At 43.8% G+C, this 22,328-nt stretch overlaps 1 protein-coding gene across 2 annotated transcripts in view; it reads left to right on the top strand.

Moving 5' to 3' along the window:
* The window catches only part of ELAVL1 (ELAV like RNA binding protein 1), a 91,968-nt gene that overhangs the window by 8,124 nt on the left and 61,516 nt on the right, over nucleotides 1–22,328 (top strand). Inside the window, exon 1 of one of the 2 annotated variants that reach the window (XM_048831122.2) lies at nucleotides 5,174–5,319. The exons of the other annotated variant lie outside the window; for it this stretch is intronic. The gene's annotated coding sequence lies outside the window, so the exon portion shown is untranslated. Of the gene's footprint in view, nucleotides 1–5,173; nucleotides 5,320–22,328 lie in introns of those variants that run through there. 2 annotated transcript variants of the gene reach the window in all.

Genomic DNA, 22,328 nt, shown 5'->3' on the forward strand with positions numbered 1-22,328 from the left:
CTTACTGCCTTTTATGTCCCTTGCTAGGTGTAACTTTGTTTGTGCCTTAATCTTTCTTATTTTGTCCCTACATGCTTGTATTATTCTATTTATAGAATCGTAGGACTGGAAGGGACCTCGAGAGGCCATCTAGTCCAGTGCTCTGCATTCATGGCAGGGCTAAGTATTGTCTAGACCATCCCTGACAGGTGTTTGTCTAACTTGCTCTTAAAAATCTCCTGTGATGGAGATTCCACGACTTTTCTAGGCAATTTATTCCAGTGCCTAACTGTCCTGACAGGAAGTTTTTCAGAATGTCCAACCTAAACTGCCCTTGCTGCAATTTAAGTCCATTGATTCTTGTCCTGTTCTCAAAAGTTTAATGAGAACAATTTTTCTCCCTTCTTCTTGTAACAACCTTTTATGTACTTGAAAACTGTTTTCACATCCTCTCTGTCTTCTCTTTTCCAGACTAAACAAACCCAATTTTTTCAATCTTCTGTCATGGGTCATGTTTTCTAGACCTTTAATCATTTTGGTTGCTCTTCTCTGGACTTTCTCCAATTTGTCCACATCTTTCCTGAAATGTGGCATCCAGACCCGGACACACTACTCCAGTTGAGGCCTAATCAGCACGGAAGAATTACTTCTTGTGTCTTGCTTACAATACTGCTGCTAATACATCCCTGAATGATGTTTTGCTTTTTTTGCAACAGTGTTACACTGTTGACTCAAATTTAGCTTGTGGTCCATTATGACCCCCAGATCCCTTTCCGCAGTACTCCTTCCTAGGCAGTCATTTTCCATTTTGTGTGTGTGCCAACTGATTGTGCCTTCCTAAGTGGAGTACTTTGCGTTTGTCCTTATTGAATTTCTCCCTCTTTACTTCAGACAGTTTCTCTAGTTTGTCAGATCATTTTGAATTTTAATCCTATCCTTCAAAGCACTTGCAACCTCTCCCAGCTTGGTATCATCCATAAACTTTAAGTGTACTCTATGCCATTGTCTAATTCCTTGATGAAGATATTGAACAGAACCAGACCCAGAACTGATCCCTGCTGGACCACACTCGATTTGCCCTTCCAGCTTCTCTTTGAACTCTTGATAACTACTCTCTGGGAACGGTTTTCCAACCCGTTATGCACCCACCTTATAGCAACTCCATCTCGGTCATATTTTCCTAGTTTGTTTATGAGAAGGTAACGTGAGACAGTATCTAAAGCCTTGCTAAAGTCAAGATATACCACATCTACTGCTCCCCCCCTCCCCCCCATTCACGAGGCTTGTTACCCTGTCCAAGAAGGCTGTTAGGTTGGTTTGATGCGATTTATTCTTGACCAATCCATGTTGACAGTTACTTACCACATTAGCTTCTAGATGTCTGCAAATTGATTGCTTAATTATTTGTTTCATTATCTTTCTAGGCACTGGAGTTAAGATGACTGGTGTGTATTTCCCCAGGTAGTCCTTATTTCCCTTTTTATTGATTGACACTATATTTGCCTTTTACAGTCCTCTGGAATCTTGCCCGTCTTCTGTGACTTTTTTGCAGATAATCGTTAATGGCTCCAGATATCTCCTCAGTCAGCTCCTTGGGTATTCTACGATGTATTTCATCAGGCCCTGGTGACTTGAAGACTTTTTTTTAACTTGTTCTTTCCCTATTTTAGTTTATGATCCTACCTCATTTTCACTGGCATTCACTATGATAGATGTTCAGTCTTTTTGGTGAAAACCGAAGCAAAATAGTCATTTAGCACTTCTGCCATTTCCATATTTTCTGTCCCCACTCACCCCACCCCCCATTCTCATTGAAAAACGGGCTTCCCTGTCCTTGATCTTCCTTTTGCTTTCGGTGTATTTGTAAAATGTTTTTTTTTGTTACTCTTCTATGTTTCTAGCTAGTTTAATCTCATTTTGTGCCTTGGCCTTTCTAATTTTGTCCCTACGTACTTTTTTTATATATGTATTCATCCTTAATTTGACCTAGTTTCCACTTTTTGTAAGACTTTTTTTCTTTTTGGAGTTTCAGATCATTGAAGAGCTTGTTTTTAAGCCAGGGTGGTCTCTTACCATAATTCCTATCTTTCCAGTGCAGTGGGACAGTTTTCTCTTGTCCTATTAATAACGTCTCTTTAACAGCCTCTCCCCTAGTAGCTTTCTCCACCTTCTGAAATAAAAAATTGTCTCCAATTCATTCCAAGAACTTGTTGGATAATCTGTTCCCTTCTGTGTCACTTTCCCAACAGATGTCTGGGTAGTTGAAATCCTCCATCACCACCAAGTGCTGTGCTTTGGAGTTTTTTAAAAAAAGCCTTGTCCACCTCTTCTTCCTGGTTAGATGGTCTGTAGTACACCCTACCATGACATCACCCTTGGTTTTTACCCGTTATCCTTACCCAGAGACTTTCAACAAGTCTGTCTCCTATTTCTATCAAGTGTATACATTTTTAATATACAAGGCTACACCTCCTCTCTTTTTCCCCTGCCTGTCCTTCCTGAGCAAGCTATACTATTCTATACAAATAATCCAGTCACACGTATTATCCCACCAAGTCTCTGCGGTGCCAATTTTTGTACTCATCCTTAGCATTTTTCTGCGTTTCCACTTTTTGCAGGATTCCTTTTTTTTAAAGTCATTAAAGAGCTCTTGAGGATGCCATATTTGCCTCTTCCTTTCATTCCTTTGCATTGGTATAGTTTGCTGATGTGCCTTTAATATTGTCTGTTTGAGAAACTGCTGAGCTCTTTTTTTTTTTTTTTTTCCCTTGAGATTTTCTTTCCATGGGAGGTTACTTACCAGTTCTCTCAGTTTGGTAAAGTCTGCTTTGTTGAAGTCCACTGTCTTTATTCTGATGCTCTCACTTTTTCTTTTCCTTAGAATGCCTGGTAAGGAAACTAATAGTGCCAGGAACCAGTGTGCAGAATGAGCATTATGTGGTACGAAAATAACTGAAGAGAAGAGCTCCTCTGTGGGGCAGTAATCCAGGAGAGAACCCTGCACCTACTTAGCATGGGAGAAGGGAGGGAAACGACTGCATAGTGTCTATAGGGGATGTGCACATTTCCTCTCCCCGATTGCTCTTCCCTTTTCTTGATACCCCGTCAAACATCCACACTTCATAAAACCTATGGAAATTATCACTCAAAAAAACCCCTTAAGCAATCTAAACTTATTAAATGTAACACTTACTGATCCACCCTTCATTAACAGCCATGGTTCATGTTTACCTGCTCTGACATTTCCTATCAATCACAAAGTACCGTGCATCTCTAAAATGTGCAGGCACACAATATTCACACCAAGTTCTCTGTTAATAACACTTGCATGGAATGTACAAGCTTGATTCCAACCTCATATTTCCCTCATGTGCGCATAACACGCAATAGAATAATTTAGTAAAGAGATGTCTACAAGCATATGCTATGTAGTTGGAGTTCAGGTTTTGAGGTCCAGGGCGTTTGTAGTGTTATATATTGTGTATACATGTTAGAGGTGCATGATACTGAGTTGTGAAGTGTGAATGAGGGTGGTATGTTAAAGAATGACACCTTAATTGGATATTTCCTTGCTTTCTAATGGTTAGTGAGAGTCGATACAAAGGCTAAAGATTCTTTGCTGGTAATCTTACATTATAAAAGGGCTTGAGAATTAATGATACTGTAGATGAGTTCTAATGTCTGATTTGCTGTCCACTTACCCGTAGGTCTTGATCAGCATTGCTGACTTCCAGGTTTCTCTTCCCTATTGGATGTATTTTAGATTTATTTGTATTTTTCCAAGCCATGTTTGTTTTCTTCCTATGTTTCTAATCTTTATAGATTCTTTTTTGTTAATGTTAAATCCGGTGATCCTATATCCGTGATCTCACCTCCCCAACTCAGAGCTTTGCTACTTATTAGAATGTTTTGTTTCCATTTCTTCAGTCAGCTTTCAATGTATGATGATTTTCAGGCCAGTTGAATGAATGATGAGTAAGATTGTGAGATGCATTTTGTCAAATATGATAGTTAAAGTATATACGTCTGCTGCTTTCTCTTTGTTCACTGATCTGTAGTTTATGTGGACATTTGTGAAAAGGATTGGGAAGAGTTGAGTGTGTCTAGGCTCTGGAGGATAGGGGAAGAGAGAATGAGAGGCATATGATATGTGTTTGGTGATGGGAGGGCCTGAAGAGGAGGACTTGCATGAGGGGGATTCAGGCCAGCGCACGGGGGAGAAATGGGATGAAGGAAAAATCACAACTGGTGGAGACTATGCACATTGCGTCCCAGGAAAATACTATCAGGGTTGGAGGCAGTGGAGATGGGATTGTTGTGATCATTAAATAAGTCTTCAATTTGGGCCTGGTGTTCTGTCTCTTTTTGGGTGATAGGCTGCAGAAGCAATTGTGGTTGTTTTACTTACCTTTTAAACTGTACTACAAACTTCTTTCAGTAGTTTTAAAAATAGCAGGGAGAACTTTTGTAGGCTTTGAATAATTTGTGAAAGGAAAGATGAGCTTTAGCTGAAGTCAATCAATCGGGCGTATCCAGGTACTTCCAACATACAAAGGTGGTAGACAGGGTGGAAAAAGATGAAGAATAAAATACAGAAAAATGAAATCTCAATGTATGTTGGAGAATGCATAGGGGACATAACTGCAACTTGGTAGAACAACTGTTATAGCTGCAATGTTAATTGGGCATTCATATGAAAAGTAAACTGTTAAAGGAACCACTAAAGTTAAAGTCAAGCACTGAATTGTTAGTAAATGCCAGAATTATGGTTGTAACCTTAATTCTGCCCCCTGAGTGTATGTTCTGATAAAATATTTAATTATGATTACCTTATTTTTTCCACAGAATCACCTCTGCCTCACTTAGACCTGTTTTTATATGTAAGGGGTTTGCTGTGAGTGCTTTCCCTGATTTGTCAGCATTCAAGTGCCTTAGTGTTTTAGACTTTCACAGCTACTCCAGTGTGAGGTTTTTATTTCTTTAGCCATGCTTGATTGTAACGTTGTTCTTGGCACACTAGTGTTGGAGTCTAGGCACCTCACTGATTCAGTATCAGTCTCTCTCTGGTGATTGTTCATTGGTCTAGCACTTCCTGTCTTGCAGTAGTGTCTCTCTTTTTTTGTTTTATTTCAGGTGTGGCCTCCAAGGAAGACTGCTCAGTAGGTTCAAAATTTGTGTGGTAGAACAGTGTCTAGTACAGATGGCCAAGTTGGTTGTGTTTACCTCTGTGATTTGCATGGGTGACATGTCAGCAAGTGTCACCATGACACTGAAGAAACAGGAGGAGCTCTTTGCAGAGGACTGAAGCTCTCCTTTCGGCAGCCCAGGAAGACTCCTGAGGTCAGCCAGTGTACTTAAAAGGGTAAACCCTTGGAGCTGAAACTCGAGTTGGCCATGATAGCTCACCCATCAGAACTTGGTTCCAGCACCACCTGCATCAATGTATGAGTCCCTTCCCCCCACCAATATTCATCACTCAGATGGCTTTGTCATATGTGATCCTGAGCTTCACTTTGCTGGATAAGATGAAGCTTCGCATAAGAGGTGAAGATGCAAAAAGTCAACAGCTCCCCAGCATGTTTCAGTTGAAACCCTGTATTCTAGGCAGCTCCTGTTTTAAGCTTTTTGGATTGCCCCTTCTGCATTTGGGAAACCATTCTGTGCTCCTCAATCTTGCCCAAACACTTCTGGGTGTTCTGTGAGCCTGCGATGAAGCCAGTACCAGTTTTAAGGCCCTCTGTTACCAGATGTCAGATCTGAGTGCAGTCAGAGTGCTTTTTGCACCAAAGCCAAAGAAAGGAAACTCTGGCCTTGATGCTGGCACAATTGCATTGAGGGCTCTAGGACAGCTAGCGTTAGTGCTTAGCAGAGCACTTGGAGTGCTACAAGGCCCTTCTGCCCTCAGTTGTCTAAACAAATCCAGCTGTTTGAGTGAAGGTAAATTAACTATTAGAGTGATGGGAGCTTCATTTTGAATAGTGATGAGCTAGAGGACTCTGCCTGTACAAGACTGTGACTCTTCAGGAAAGAACCCTACCTACTTCCAATTCTTACAGCAGCTGTCTAAGACAGCCAAATTGTGATTTATAATCTCTCCAGGGTTCTGCAGTGTCTCAATCCCTCAAATGTGAGGTACCTTAATCTAGACTAGCTGGAGAGGGTGTGGTGAATCCTTTGACTACCTTCAAGATGAGGTAGCTGTACAAAGTCCATCCTCCATGAGAGTGCCACTGGTTAAATCTCTGATTTCCCCCTCCTCCCTCCCTGCAAGCTCTTGGTGATGGAGGTGGCCATTACAATAATTTTTGTTCAACCTGTTGTGTCTCAGAATCCTAAATGGTGACACTGAGATATAATCAGAAGTGGTTTCAATCAGACCAGTAAACTTGTGTGCCACAGTCTACTAAATCTTCCTGGCCAGAGATCAGGTGGATCTTGGTAGGAAGGCCTCAACCCTCATTGAGCCTCTTTTCTCCAAGAAAAAAGAACAGCAGTACTTGTGGCACCTTAGAGACTAACAAATTTATTAGAGCATAATAGAGGAATACCAGGAGCTTATGAAGCTAATTCACTATGAAGCTAGTTCAAGAGGATGCAGACCCAGTCTACTTTTGGTGCAGGTGATATAGTGGCAAGAGGTGCTGCCTCATGAGTGAATGTCTGCAGGCATCGAAGTGCTGCATGACTCAAACATTCTAGAAGTTGTGGCTATTGGGTTTGCTCTCACCATCCTAGCACCAAGCATTTGGCAAACATTCATATAAGGGGGAAAAAGAAAAGTCTTCCTTTGGAAATTGTTCATGTTGATGGCTGGTTTCAAAAGGAAGAAGCCCAGTATCCCCTGCACTGGGCACTCTGACTCAACAGCAGAAGCCAAAGGGTCCGAAGACAGAAAAATTTCTGTAGGCAGAAAATAACACAAGATTTTTCTAAAGGTTCTGAAGTATTTAGTCTGCCTTCTATCACTAGCAGCCTGGTGTACGACTTCCTGCGCTGCTTCCGAGGACTCCAGTATGACCGGCAGCTCCTTTTTCTCCATCCGAGAGGCCTTCCGCAAGACCTCTCGGGCTGCCGGTCTTCTACCAGGACCTCCTCCGGACCTGGAAACTGTTCAGTGACCAGGTCCATGGGGGCAGATCTCCTCAAGGAGCTCCTGGTACACAACCCTCAGCTCCGTGTGCAGGTGGCGGAGTCCCACTCTGCGCGCCAGAGGCTGGTCCTGGCAGAAGTCACCAGAGTTGGAGATCTCCTGGGCTACGATCAGGGAGACTGGCTGGATCCCCTGACGCTCGCTCAGCGCATGGGGCTCTCCTGGCCTCATACCCCCGGCACGTACTTCAGGAAGTAAGGGCCGCTTTGCCGCCTGCTGCTCGGGTTTACCTCAACAGGGTCCTGAGAGAGGGCTATGCCCCACCCACCCCAGGTCCTCCAGACCTTTTCATCTGGCCCCTGACCCGTGGACCCAACCGGCGGCCCCCCCCACCCCTTCACTGTGAGCTGGCTGCATGATCTGCAGCCAGTCCGCTTCCAGACCGCGCCAAGGAATCATCTGTAAGCGCTAGTGCTCCATACCTTCATCTCCTCACCCCCCTCACAGACACAAAGTGGCGGGACCTCCTGCCACCTCTAGAGGGTGAGGAGCCCCGGTGGGCCAGCCTTTACTCCACCTTGGTCCCGAGGCCTGCCAGGGATATCAGTTGGCAACTCCTTCATGGGGCCATGAGCATGGGTGTGTACTTGGCATGGTTCACCCCCATCCCGGACACCTGCCCCTTTTGCGGTGTGCGGGAAACCTGGCGCACACTTACTGGGAGTGAGCTAGGCTGCAGCCCCTATTTCGGCTCCTCTTAGACATCTTGTTAAGATTTTGGTTGCACTTTTCCCCTCACCTTTTTATTTATGCACTTGCTATCCGTGGCCCCACAAAGTCACGGGACCTCCTGGTCAGCCTTCTCCTGGCCCTGGCTAAAATGGCCATCTATAAAACCAGAGTGAGGAGGTTGGCCGATGGAGTTTCCTGTGACTGTGGGGTCTATTTCTGATCCTCCGTCCATTCGCGTATCTGGGCAGAGTTCCTCTGGGCAGCGTCCACTGACTCCCTTGATGCCTTTGAGGAGCAGTGGGCGCTGTCCATGGTTCTCTGCTCTGTGTTCCCACCTGGTTCCCTTCGTTTGACCCTTTGACTGCACTCCTATCCCTGTTATTTCATTAGTTGTTCCCCGGAATTACTTGGTTTCCAGGTCCTGTGGACTCCCCCCTTAGGCTGAGGGGTTGATCCTTTAGCAGTGGATCCCAATAGGATCACTAACAGCCTGCCAGAACACTGTTGCCTGAGGCAGAGATCCCCCTTCTCCCCCTTCAAGTGAACCGGTCACCTCTGCTCAAGAATCCTGAGCACTGTTTGATAAGACTACAGTCTGTCCCTGTTCTAAAAATCTAATTTTGAAGGTTAACTCCCCTAAACATGAGTGCTCTTGAGCTCCTCAGTAACAGGAAAGATTCTGGAGGAAATTTAATCCTTCCTGGCAAACAGTAAATATGCCCCATCTTACTGGGAGAAACAGAATGTAGGTGTTTTGAATCAGAACCAGACACTGGGGTTCCTATGTCCATAAACAAGTGCAGCTGGAAGGAAATGAGGTTGGGGACATGTATTTCACAAGTGTGTGAATAGGCAAAGTCAGAGGACTCTAACGTAGAATTCTAGTAACTGGTCGGTAACTCCTTCATCATATCTTTTGTAGGTAGCTTGATGAGATTTGGCTTTGGCAGAGTCTGGTCTCAGATCTAGGAAAGGGTTCTCAACCTTTCCTTTTTCTGAACACCCCTCCGCTCCCCCCCATGCTATAAAAACTCCATGAGCCACCTGTGCCACAATAACTGGTTTTCTGCATGTAAAAGCCAGGGCCGGCATTAAGGGGTAACAAGCAGGGCAATTACCTGGGACCCCATGCCACAGGGGCCCCTGTGAAGCTACATTGTTCAGGCTTTAGCTTCAGCCCCAGTTTTTTTTAAAAGGATAAAGTGGTATTGAAGACTTAGCTGAGTTTCTCTCTTCGTTAGAGTTCCTGTGGCCATTCTGGTGTCCTCTTGTACTTTGGTTCTATTTTTAAATTCTCGAAGGGCTTTAGTCTGTTATCCAATGCTGTTCCCAAAAGGATCTTGACTAAGTGGATGTTAGAATGTTTTTTATATTCCTGTCTCTTTTGAAATGAAATGGTTGTCATGTGACTTCCACAATTCAAGGCAGGGCTGCAGTCATGGTCTGTTTCAGACGTTTCCATCACTGATGCTTGCAAAGCGTCTAAAAAGATGCTCTGGCCACACATTAAAAACCTTATTTCTTGGAATTTTTGCCTCCAGGAGGGATTCTTGTTTCATTCTCTACGTTCTAGAACAGTGATACTCAGACTGAGGCTCGTGAGCCGCAAGTGGCTCTTTAATGTGTCTACTGCAGCTCTTTGCAGCACATGATATTAAAACGCTTCAATTATTATCCAGTATAAGGTTATGTCTACGCTCTGCAGCTTGCAGCGGCACAGCTGTGCCGCTAAAGCCTGGCAGCTATAAGGCACACAGTGTAGCTGCTCTTTGTCGGCCGGAGAGCTCTCCTGCTGACAGACAAAATAAAACCACCACCAATGATGGGTGGTAGCTTTGTTTTTGGGGGAGAGTGTCTCCTGCTGACAAAGCACTGTCCACGCTTGCACTTTTTGTTGTTAAAACTTTTGTCGGTCAGGGGCGTTTTTGGTTTTTTTCCACACCTGTGACTGACGCAAGTGGCTGTACTGCCCCCAGCCCTGCACTCCGGGGAAGCAAAAGTGGATGGGAACCTGGGAGGCAGTGACCATGAGATGGTCGAGTTCAGGATCCTGACACAGGGAAGAAAGGAGAGCAGCAGGATACGGATCCTGGACTTCAGAAAGGCAGACTTTGACTTCCTCAGGGAACTGATGGGCAGGATCCCCTGGAAGAATAACGTGAGGGGGAAAGGAGTCCAGGAAAGCTGGCTGTATTTTAAAGAATCCTTACTGAGGTTACAGGGACAAACCATCCTGATGTGTAGAAAGAATAGTAAACATGGCAGGCGACCAGCTTGGTTTAACAGTGAAATCCTTGCTGATCTTAAATACAAAAAAGAAGCTTACAGGAAGTGGAAGATTGAACAAATGACCAGGGAAGAGTATAAAAATATTGCTCAGGCGTGCAGGAGTGAAATCAGGAAGGCCAAATCACACTTTATACCAATAAAATTAAAAACCAGCAGGATCTTATTAAAGGGGAAAAGGCAAAATGCCACATTTATTGTGACTACAGAAAGAATCATAATCGGTTATAGCTATAATGTTCCATTCAGTTTCCTATTTACACACACACACACACACACACACACACACACACACACACACACACACACACACACACACACACACACACACACACACACACACACGTTCTGTAAGGTTATCATAGTTACCAGCCTTAGAGTTGCTCATGCCAAACCACTGGCCAGGTGGCCTGGACATGAGGAGGGAGCAGGGCCTTGTCAGATGCTCATCTGATGCTCCTGGAAGTTGGCTTGCAGAATCAGACCCCAAAGTTCTCACTTTCTAGAGTCTATTTTTATAGGAATTTCTTCCTATGCCAGTCTATGGGAATTGCTTCATCATGCTGTTGCTGAATCAATCAGCAGGTGGCACATTCCTGACGGCTCCGTGCTGCCAGATGTTACCTTGTTCTTTGGTTCTCCCATTTTTGAGGCTGTTGAATGGATTCCAGTCTGCCCTCCGGGGGTCCTCTTGTTATTTCCACTTGACCCCTTCTTCAGCCGATGGACACTGGATTCTTAGGCTGGCGCCTCCCTGATCATTCAGTTATTATCCACACCAAGCATCCATCCACATATATCCTCTCTCTCCATTTTAATCACAACTGTTAACAAAGCGAGACGAATACAACAAAAGGGCGGGGAGTCTCTGGGTGCTGTTTCTGTTGTTACAGAGTATTGCTTTGAGTCTCTCTCTGTGTGAGTAGTAGTTACAAAGAATTGCTTTGAGAACAGACTCTGTCTTAGAATGTACTAACACAATTAGCAGCTTGCAAGTTTCACACACAGAGGGGGAGAAACAGTACCAAAAACCAAGAGACCTCTTAATTAGTAATTACCCTGGAATTTAAACTATGGGGAATCAAACTCATTTGTGATTTTAATACAGAACTTCTTTAATATGATCCAACAACACTTGGAGTTGCAGCTAGCAAGAGATATTAAGACAAGAAGGGTTTCTTCAGGTATGTTAGCAACAAGAAGGAAGTCAGGGAAAGTGTGGGCCCCTTACTGAATGAGGGGAGGCAACCTAGTGACAGAGGATGTGGAAAAAGCCAGTGTACTCAATGCTTTTCTTGCCTCTGTCTTCACGAATAAGGTCAGCTCCCAGACTACTGTACTGGGCAGCATAGCACAGCATGGGGAGGAAGTGACCAGCCCTCTGTGGAGAAAGAAGTGGTTCAGGACTATTTAGAAAAGCTGGATGAGCACAAGTCCATGGGGCCGGATGCGCTGCATCCGAGAGTGCTAAAGGAGTTGGCGGATGTGATTGCAGAGCCATTGGCCATTATCTTTGAAAACTCATGGCGATTGGGGGAGGTCCCGGATGACTGGAAGAAGTCTACTGTAGTACCCATCTTTAAAAAAGGGAAGGAGGAGGATCCTGGGAACAACAGGCCAGTCAGCCTCATGTCAGTCCCTGGAAAAATCATGAAGCAGGTCCTCAAGGAATCAATTCTGAAGCACTTAGAGGAGAGGAAATTGATCAGGAACAGTCAGCATGGATTCACCAAGGGCAAGTCATGCCTGACTAATCTAATTGCCTTGTATGAGGAGAAAACTGGCTCTGTGGATGAGGGGAAAGCAGTGGACGTGTTATTCTTTGACTTTAGCAAAGCTTTTGACACTGTCTCCCACAGTATTCTTGCCAGCAAGTTAAAGAAGTATGGGCTAGATGAATGGACGATAAGGTGGATAGAAAGCTGGCTAGATTGTCGGGCTCAAAAGGTAGTGATCAATGGCTCCATGTCTAGTTGGCAGCTGGTATCAAGCGGAGTGTCCCAAGGGTTGGTCCTGGGGCTAGTTTTGTTCAGTATCTTCATTAATGATCTGGAGGATGGTGTGGGTTGCACCCTCAGCAAGTTTGCAGATGACACTAAACTGGGAGGAGAAGTAAATACGCTGGAGGGTAGGGATAGGACACAGAGGGCCCTAGACAAATGAGAGGATTGGGCCAAAAGTAATGTGATGCGGTTCAACAAGGACAAGTGCAGAGTCCTGCAATTAGGACAGAAGAATCCCATGCACCGCTACAGACTAGGGACGGAATGGCTCGCCAGCAGTTCTGCAGAAAAGGACCTAGAGGTTACAGTGGACGAGAAGCTGGATATGAGTCAACAGTGTGCCCGTGTTGCCAAGAAAGCTAACTGCACTTTGGGATGGAGAAGTGGAGGCATTGCCAGCAGATCGAGGGACATGATCTTTCCCCTCTATTCGATATTGGTGAGGCCTCATCTGGAGTACTGTGTCCAGTTTTGGGCCCAACACTACAAGAAGGATGTGGAAAAATTGGGAAATGTCCAGCGGAGGGCAACAAAAATGATTAAGGGACTGGAACACATGACGAGAGGCTGAGGGAACTGGGATTGTTTAGTCTTCAGAAGAGAAGAATGAGGGGGGATTTGATAGCTGCTTTCAACTACCTGAAAGGGGGTTCCAAAGAGGATGGATCTAGACTGTTCTCAGTGGTAGCAGATGACAGAACGAGGAGTAATGGTCTCAAGTTGCAGTGGGGGAGGTTTAGGTTGGATATTAGGAAACACTATTTCATTAGGAGGGTGGTGAAGCACTGGAATGCGTTACCTAGGGAGGTGGTGGAATCTCCTTCCTTAGTGGTTTTTAAGATCAGGCTTGACAAAGCCCTGGCTGGGATGATTTAGTTGGGGATGGGTTCTGCTTTGAGCAGGGGGTTGGACTAGATGACCTCCTGAGGTCCCTTCCAACCCTGATATTCTATGATTCTGGCGGGGCTTTTGCTGTGCAGACAACATGGAAGGGCGGGGCTGGGGGTGGTAGAACTGCGCAGGAGGAGCTGCTGGTGTGGGGCTGCCCAGCGACCCCAAGTTCTGCTCCTCTTCTCGCTGCTGTTCCAAAGTCTCTGGCGCAGCAGGAGGAGGACACATGGGACAGGGAGTGCGTGGGGGCTCTGGGCTGGGAGGAGTCACATGGCGGGTCACATGCCCCCTTTTAGCTGGTGCCCCTCTCCTCCGCCCTTACCTGTAAAATCCTCAAAAGAGTAATGGAGTGGGAGTCCTTCCAAGTCCCTTTGCACAAACAGTGTTAGGCAGTCCTCACGCTCACTGTCCTGATGGTCAGTCAAGCAGTGACCCAGGCAGTCGCCTTGTTCACTGCTCCAAGCAATACTACCCTGCAGTGGATGGTAGGGGAACCCAGGCTCACCCTCTGCTTTTGAGTTCCAGTCCAAGGCTCTGTAGCGAGCTGTTCGGGTCTGTGACTTCACTAGCCATACTGTTCTCTTCCCTGGACTACCTCCTGTCATGCTTCTTTAAGCTTCTCCTTCATCAGCCTTCCTAGCCAAACCCCTCTGTAAAGGCCAGCTAGACAAACCCTTCCTCATGGGTTCCTATCCCCTTTCTCATGGGTCTCTCTCCTCCTCTTCTCCCTTACCTCAGGGAGAGAGACTGCAAGAAAAGGAGTACTTGTGGCACCTTAGAGACTAACAAATTTATTAGAGCATAAGCTTTCATGAGCTACAGCTCACTTCATCGGATACATTCAGTGGAAAATACAGTGGGGAGATTTTTCCACTGAATGCATCCGATGAAGTGAGCTGTAGCTCACGAAAGCTTATGCTCTAATAAATTTTAGTCTCTAAAGTGCAACAAGTACACCTTTTCTTTTTACAGATACAGACTAACACGCTGCTACTCTGAAACTGATGAGATACATGATGGTGTCTCCTGGAGTCAGAGGCTGTGTCCCAATGTCTGTGATGACTTTGCCAGTCTCTTACCCCAGGTTCCTCACAGGATCCAAGCCCTTAGTACGTAACCTATCGTGCCGTATTGATAAAGCTTGACCTCAAAAATAAGATGTTGTTTTTTCCCTGATTTTTTTCTTTATATAGAAAAGCAGTCTTTTGATTGAAGCCCATGGATTCAGCATATTTATTTTTTTTATTTACATGTTTTAAGAGACTTATAATTTAGGCCTTAATATTTTGTGTTCAATTCAGATTTCTTTTTAACAGTTTTTTTTTTTAAAAGAAAAACCTATAAAAATGTTAATAAAAAATTGATTTATCCACCCTGACTGAAATGCTTTGGACTCTATATAGGGGTAACTGAGTGAAATTTAATGCTGTGTGATATACAGGAGGTCGGACTAGATGATCTAATGGTTCTTTCAGGCCTTAAACTCTGTGAAACTATGAATGGCTACTTGACAAGGACTGTGGATGGTGTGGGGGGGAGCCTAGCCCATTTCACAGTGAGGAAACTGTGGGGAGCATTCGTAGAACTGTTCTTGATGATCTTGCTGGACTGCAGGCTTTACTTCACTGGTACTGAAATGTTTGGATTTAAGTTGCAGACTTGAATGAAATGGGCTGAAAGATTATTTAGAACTCTAAAAGGATGATGAAGCCTGGAGCTGAATGCACTGGATTGAAAGTTTTCATGTACTGATTTAGGAAATGTTGAAGCTCTAGCAAGGAGCACACTAAGATGTTAACACAACTGTGTACTGTATGAGATAATTAATTTTCTTCATTTGTTGTGGAATAAATAGCTCGAAATGATGGAATAAGTGACCTTTTTAATACTTGTTAGCCTCTTTGAAATTAGGCAACTCCTGGACAAACGCCATGATTGCAATAAGGTTATAAATGTATCTCAGTGACATAAGGGGAGCAGGCAGAACCTTAGACAGTCCAAGTCTTTAAAAACATGAGCAGATTGAACTTCCTATAACTATTTTATCTGCCTCTGAATTCTGAACAGTTGCTGCTCTCATTCATCCAAGGGAGACAAGCATTGCAGCTAGTTTATATTTAAACCATATGTACTCTACCACAGTCTCTAGGGTTCCTAGCCAATTTGCAAAATGCTCTTTTAAAACTTGATAGAATCCTCTTTGGTTGCTTATGACTTTGTCAAACTAACCATTTGGTTGGAAATTTTCCATTCTTGACATGTACCACAAGTCAAACTTAATTTTTTTTTTTTTTTTTTTAATAAAAATGGTTCAGCAGTTTGAGAATGGGAAAAAACAAGGGGAAATAGGCTTGAATAGAGACTGGGAGTGGCTAAGTCATTATGCAAGGTAACCTAAGTTAATTGTATCAAATTTGCAAATGAATTCCAATTCAACAGTTTCTCGCTGGAGTCTGGATTTGAAGTTTTTTTTTGTTGTAATATAGCAACTTTCATGTCTGTAATTGCGTGACCAGAGAGATTGAAGTGTTCTCCGACTGGTTTATGAATGTTATAATTCTTGACATCTGATTTGTGTCCATTTATTCTTTTACGTAGAGACTATCCAGTTTGACCAATGTACATGGCAGAGGGTCATTGCTGGCACATGATGGCATATATCACATTGGTGGATGTGCAGGTGAATGAGCCTCTGATAGTGTGGCTGATGTTATTAGGCCCTGCTATGTTGATGACATCTTCATCATCTGGACCCATGGAAAAGAAGCCCTTGAGGAATTGCACCATGATTTCAACAATTTCCATCCCACCATCAACCTCAGCCTGGTCCAGTCCACACAAGAGATCCACTTCCTGGACACTACAGTGCTAATAAACGATGGTCACATAAATACCACCCTATACTGGAAACCTACTGACCGCTATTCCTACCTACATGCCTCCAGCTTTCATCCTGACCACACCACATGATCCATCGTCTACAGCTAAGCTCTGCGATACAACCACATTTGCTCCAACCCCTCAGACAGAGACAAACACCTACAAGAGCTCTGTCAAGCATTCTTACAACTACAATACCCGCCTGCGGAAGTGAAGAAACAGACTGACAGAGCCAGAAGAGCTCCCAGAAGTCACCTACTACAGGACAGGCCTAACAAAGAAAATAACAGAATGCCACTAGCCATCACCTTCAGCCCCCAACTAAAACCCCTCCAACGCATTAAGGATCTACAGCCTATCCTGAAGGATGACCCAACACTCTCACAAATCTTGGGAGACAGGCCAGTCCTTGTCTACAGACAGCCCCCCAACCTGAAGCAAATACTCACCAGCAACCACATACACAACAGAACCACTAACCCAGGAACCTATCCTTGCAACAAAACCCGTTGCCAACTGTGCCCACGTATCTATTCAGGGGACACCATCACAGGTCCTAATAACATCAGCCACACTATCAGAGGCTCGTTCACCTGCACATCCACCAATGTGATATATGCCATCATGTGCCAGCAATGACCCTCTGCCATGTACATTGGTCAAACTGGACAGTCTCTACGTAAAAGAATAAATGGACACAAATCAGATGTCAAGAATTATAACATTCATAAACCAGTCGGAGAACACTTCAATCTCTCTGGTCACGCAATTACAGACATGAAAGTTGCTATATTACAACAAAAAAAACTTCAAATCCAGACTCCAGCGAGAAACTGTTGAATTGGAATTCATTTGCAAATTTGATACAATTAACTTAGGTTACCTTGCATAATGACTTAGCCACTCCCAGTCTCTATTCAAGCCTATTTCCCCTTGTTTTTTCCTACCCCACCCCCCAGACGTTCTTGTTAAACCTTGGATTTGTGCTGGAAATGGCCCACCTTGATTATCATACAAATTGTAAGGAGAGTGGTCACTTTAGATAAGCTATTACCAGCAGGAGAGTGGGGTGGGAGGAGGTATTTTTTCATGCTTTGTGTGTATATAAAAATCTCCTACACTTTCCACAGTATGCATCCGATGAAGTATGCTGTAGCTCACGAAAGCTTATGCTCAAATAAATTGGTTAGTCTCTTAGGTGCCACAAGTACTCCTTTTCTTTTTGCGAATTCAGACTAACACAGCTGTTACTCTGAAATAGTAGCTAGTGATGGACTGAAACTTTGGCTCATAACCAATAGACTACATTCCCTTCCCAGAGCTAGGAGTAGAGCCTAGAAATCCTGATTCTCAGGATTGTACTTCTGTCTAGCAAAATGTCTCAGCTTTCTGCTAGTGGATAGTCCACAGAAAGTGTCCTACAACTGCTACTCTCTAACGGAGTTCCTTAGCGCAGGTGATAGAGGCCTGTAGGTGTAAATCTGAAGGTTCCTCTTTGAGTGTTTTCTACATATTCCACTTGTTGGCAGGACTGGCCTATGCTGCCTTGGATGTCCTGGCCATACTGTCTAACTCCTTCTCTCTACTCTTACGAGACTAGAAGGTTAAACTCTCCGGTGCTGGTAGATCTCATGTGTGTAAACTGTGTTGGAAAAGGTTCAGATCCAAGAATTGCACAGTCTCCTCTCCTTCCCCATCCCTCCATTAGAACAGGAGATATTCTCAGAAGAGGATTACCCAGAGGGACCTCCACAGGATGACTTTCAACGTGATGTTGCAGAGAGGCTCATATCCCTATTACAGCATCAGCATAGCAACACCATCTCCATCTGATGAAGTGAGCTGTAGCTCACGAAAGCTCATGCTCAAATAAATTGGTTAGTCTCTACGGTGCCACAAGTACTCCTTTTCTTTTTGCGAATACAGACTAACACGGCTGTTCCTCTGAAACATCTCCATCTGAGGATCCAGTTAATGAAATTGAATTGTTTGATATGGCAGTTTTGGGGAGACCTCATGTCTAGCCTTGGTGGTCGATCTCATAATATCAAAAACTAAAGTCTCCTTGCCTATATTAGAAGGGCTGCAGCAACTGGCAAAATTCCTTTGGTCCAAACCATCGTGGTGGTAACTCCCATCATCGCATTGGTCATTGGGCACCATCATCGATGAGCAGTCAACCAATTGTCTCCACCCCTGATGATTGTGTGTTAGTGCTTGAGTCTCCGAAGTCCATTCCTGTCCACTCTTTTATGTTGTCAATCCATCTCTTCTTCTGTCTACCTCTTCTTCTCGTCCCCTGTGCTGACCCTTGGAGGCTGATCTTGGATAGGCCAGATCTTGTTACATGGCTGTAGCACTTCAGCTTGCACTTCTTCATGGTCATCAGGAGGTGTTCATATGACCCAGCGTATTGGACCTCTTCATTAGTGACATGGTCGAAGTAGGAGGTGCCCAGGATTTTACAGAAGTATCTCATCTCTACTACCTGTATTTTCTGTTCAAGTTCTGCTGTAAGAGTCCATGTCTCACACACATAGAAAAATGGAGATGACAATGCATGCAGCAGTTTGTTTGGATTCCAGGGAGATGTTCTTATTCTTCCAAATTGGCTTTAGCTTTGCCGCTGTTGCTGTTTGCGCAGTTCTTGCCTGAATTTCTGCCTTGGATCCTTCATCAGTGATTGCCCTCAAATACTTGAACTGTTTCACTGTCTCCAGCTCTTGTCCACTGACAGTGATACGTCAGCTGATCCCGTCACATTTGTTTGTCATCAGCTTGGTTTTCTCTACACTGATTTCCATGCCGTATTTTGCAGAGGTTTCATCCAATCGTTTCACAAGGCTATCAATGTCATCAGTGAACCGAAGATTTAAAATTGTTCGCTTGCCCCCACCCCCACCCCCCATGCTGATTCTGTGTATGTGATCGTCTAGGGCATCAGTTGTTATGCGCTCAAAGTAGATGTTGAACAGTGTGGGTGAAAGAAGGCAGCCTTATCGGACTCCAACAATGGTGCGAAACCACTCTCCTATTGTGCCACTGACAAGAACATCAGTGCTGGCCTTGGCATACAGTTGTTTAATGGTAAGAATAAGCTTACGACCAACACTGTACTTCATGGTTGCCCGGAGAGCTTCATGCCATACTCTGTCAAACGCTTTCTTGAAGTCAACAGAGACATGATAGATGTCCTGCTGGTGTTGTAAGTGTTCTCACATAGAACACGAATGTTGAAAATCTGTTCTGTGGTACTTCTTCCAGCACAAAAAGCCAGCCTGTTCTTTAGCGATTATATTCTCCGCTTGTGGCTTCAATCTGTTCAATATGACTTTCAACATCACTTTGCTGGGATGGCTAATTAAGCTTATGATCCGGTAATTTTGACACAATTGCAGGTTGCCTTTCTTTGGCAGAGTGATGATTAGTGACTGTGTCCACTTGGAGGGCCACTCACCGTTCTGCCAGATCTTGTTGCAGATCTTGGTGAGTACATCTGTTACTATTTCTCCTCCAAATTTCATCAGTTCGACTGGGACGTCTTTCTGTTCTTGAGTCATTTCACAGCTGTCTCCACTTCTTCATTTAGTATTGGACAGTCATCCTCCTCTGTTGAATCTGGGCTGTCTAAGACACTAGGATCTCCATTTGTCTGGTGGTTATATAGATCAGAGCAGTAGTTTGTCCACCTATTGATGATGTCCCTTTCTTCTGTAAGACTGTTCCCTTCTTTGTGTTGAATTGCATTAGCTTTGGTCCATCTGTCCTTCGTCAAATCTTTTACAACCTGGAAGGCTCGTTTGCTATTTTTATGATCAATATTCTCTTCAATTTTAGAGCATTGTTTTTTAATCCATATCTCCTTGGCCACCTTCATTCCTTTCTTGATCTTTTTGCTAATCGCTCTGTATTTATCAGCTCCCTTAGTGCTGTTCTTGTCTCAAGTTCTCTTCTAATGTCACACATTTGTAGTATTTCATTTGTGTCAAGCAGTCTGTAGAAGTTGGACAAATTTATATCAAATCCCACAGGAGTAATTTTTTTGTTTTAATGTGCACACTCTTCCAAGCTCTTTGGTTATAGTAGCAGTACCGCAAAAGTCTCTAGGCCAGGCTTTCAATCTTTCCCCCTCCATGGATAAAGGGGTGGGGGAAACTTAGATTCCCTGGGCAGGGAATAGTTTTCTTTTGCATCCTTAAACATGCACATAGCTACCAACCAAACAGTTATGGACAGATGTTTTAGAAAGAGTAAAGGAAGGCTATAATGTCTAATTTAAAGCCCTTCCTTTATCCAATCACTATGCAGCACCACCATCTCCTACCTTGTGGGATCTCTTCTCATGAGAGACTATTAACAGAGGAAGTACAGGCAATTGTTAGCATAGGGATTATAGAACAAATACCTCTGAACCCCACAACCAAGGTTTTAATTCTGGTACTTTCTAATCCCCAGGTAGATCTTCCGTCGGCATAGGCCGAATCTTCGCTGAGGTGCTACAGCAGCGCAGCTGCAGTGTTTTAAGTGTAAACAAGCCCTCAGTTGAAAATGATATTTTGTACAAAAATTCTAGATTGAAATAACATTAGGATGGCAAAGTCAAGTACCCAAAAGTTAGAAAATGCCAGAATTAAGGTTGCCTCTGTAGCTGTAATTCAGCTCCTTGGGCCTGTGCATAATCAACTTTAATTATATTTTCACATACTACTTTTCCCCTCAGAATTACTCTTACTCATTCACATCACGCAGTTGACTGAATTAAATTTTGTGTAATTAGGTCATAGGACCCCTGCCTCATTCACAGCAGAACTTGGCAGGTATATTGTGAATGAGGAATGATGATCTTGTCAGTAAGGCACTAGATTTAGACCTGGGCTTTGTCCCTGGCTTTGCTATATACTTCATATTCAACATCAAATCAGAATGTTAGAGTTGGAAACTCTGGGTATATCTACATCAGGGGTTGTCAAACAAGGGATCAAGAGCCCTCAGCTGGTCACAAGGTTATTACATAGGTGGTGATGAGCCTTCAACCTCCACCCCAAACGCCTCTTTGCCTCCAGAATTTATAATGGTGTTAAATATATAAAAAGCGTTTTTAATTTATAAGCGGGGGTGGCACTCAGAGGCATGCTATGTGAAAGAGGTCACCAGTACAAAAGTTTGAGAACTGCTGATCAACACAGATTAAAAAAAAAAAAAAAAAAAAAAACCCCACAGCTGGCTCAAGTCAGCTGATTCAGGCTTATGGGGCTTGGCCTTTGGGACTGAAAAATTGCTATGTAGACATTTTGGTGTTGGGTTGGAGCCCAAGCTCTGGGACTCTGCGAGGGTGGAGAGTCCCAGAGCTTGGGCTCCAGCCCGAGCCCAAATGTCTACACAGCAATTTTTACCCCTGCAGCCTCAGCACTGGGAGTTCAAGTCAGCTGACCTGAGTGAGCCACAGCTTTGCTGCAGGGCTTGTATCTCTTGCAGATGTACCCAAAGTGTTCCTTGTGTTTTGGGTGTCTGAAACACTTAAGGTCTGATTTCCAGTATGGTGCGCTTTCTATTCAGGTTGAAGTCAAAAGAAGCTGCAGGTGTTCAGTGCTTTGGAAAAATCAGGCCCCAAATGTCTCGGGTTGAATGTTTGGTTAGCAATGCATCCAGAATTAGTGGACACTTACGCAAATGTTGACCTCAAAGTCTGTGCCTCAGTTTCCCATCTGTGAAAAGGGGATGACTTCCCTACCTTGTAAAGACAAATTCATATCTGTGAGGTGCTGGTACTACACTGATGAAGGTCACTGAAAAGCCTGTGAAGAAATTAAGTTCCATATTCAGAGCAGAGTTTGGTCGGTCTGTAGTAAAGAATGTGTGAGACCACAGACTGAAAAGATGATAAAGAAATATTGAATGTTGAGCTTTTGAGTCTTGTCCATTCTGTGCACTGAAAAGAGGCTGGGGTTCTGGGATGTGGGGAATATGATCTAAAGCAGTAATACTCAGATCTCAGTGGTTTAAGAGCCAAATTAGTTATTCGAAATTACCCAATGAGCCACAGCAGTGTGACTTCATTGTTTCATTGACTATAGTGCTATATATTTATATTTAAACAGTATGAGAGGGGAAATATTTAGTTATATATACTCACAGCAAAATGACTACCCAAGTATTATTATTTTATCAACTACAATTGGTTAATAACATAGTAAAAGCATTCTGATTAGTTAATAACTTGGATTGGTTAATAATTAAATCACAGTGTTTTGATACCATTTGCTTCAAAGAGCCACAGGAGACGCATTAAAGAGTCACTTGCGAACCTCAGTCTGAATATCATTGATCTAAAGACTGTAACCTGCATACACACAAGCCCACTACCAAAAGTGAAAAATATTTGTGCTCAGTGTTTTAAGGAATGTAATTGGTGGTGTACTATTTGTGTACGGATTTTAGTCATAGATTGTTGATTAGCTTTCTAATTA

This window comes from Caretta caretta, chromosome 25 (assembly GCF_965140235.1).
Source record: "Caretta caretta isolate rCarCar2 chromosome 25, rCarCar1.hap1, whole genome shotgun sequence".
NCBI lineage: Eukaryota > Metazoa > Chordata > Testudines > Cheloniidae > Caretta > Caretta caretta.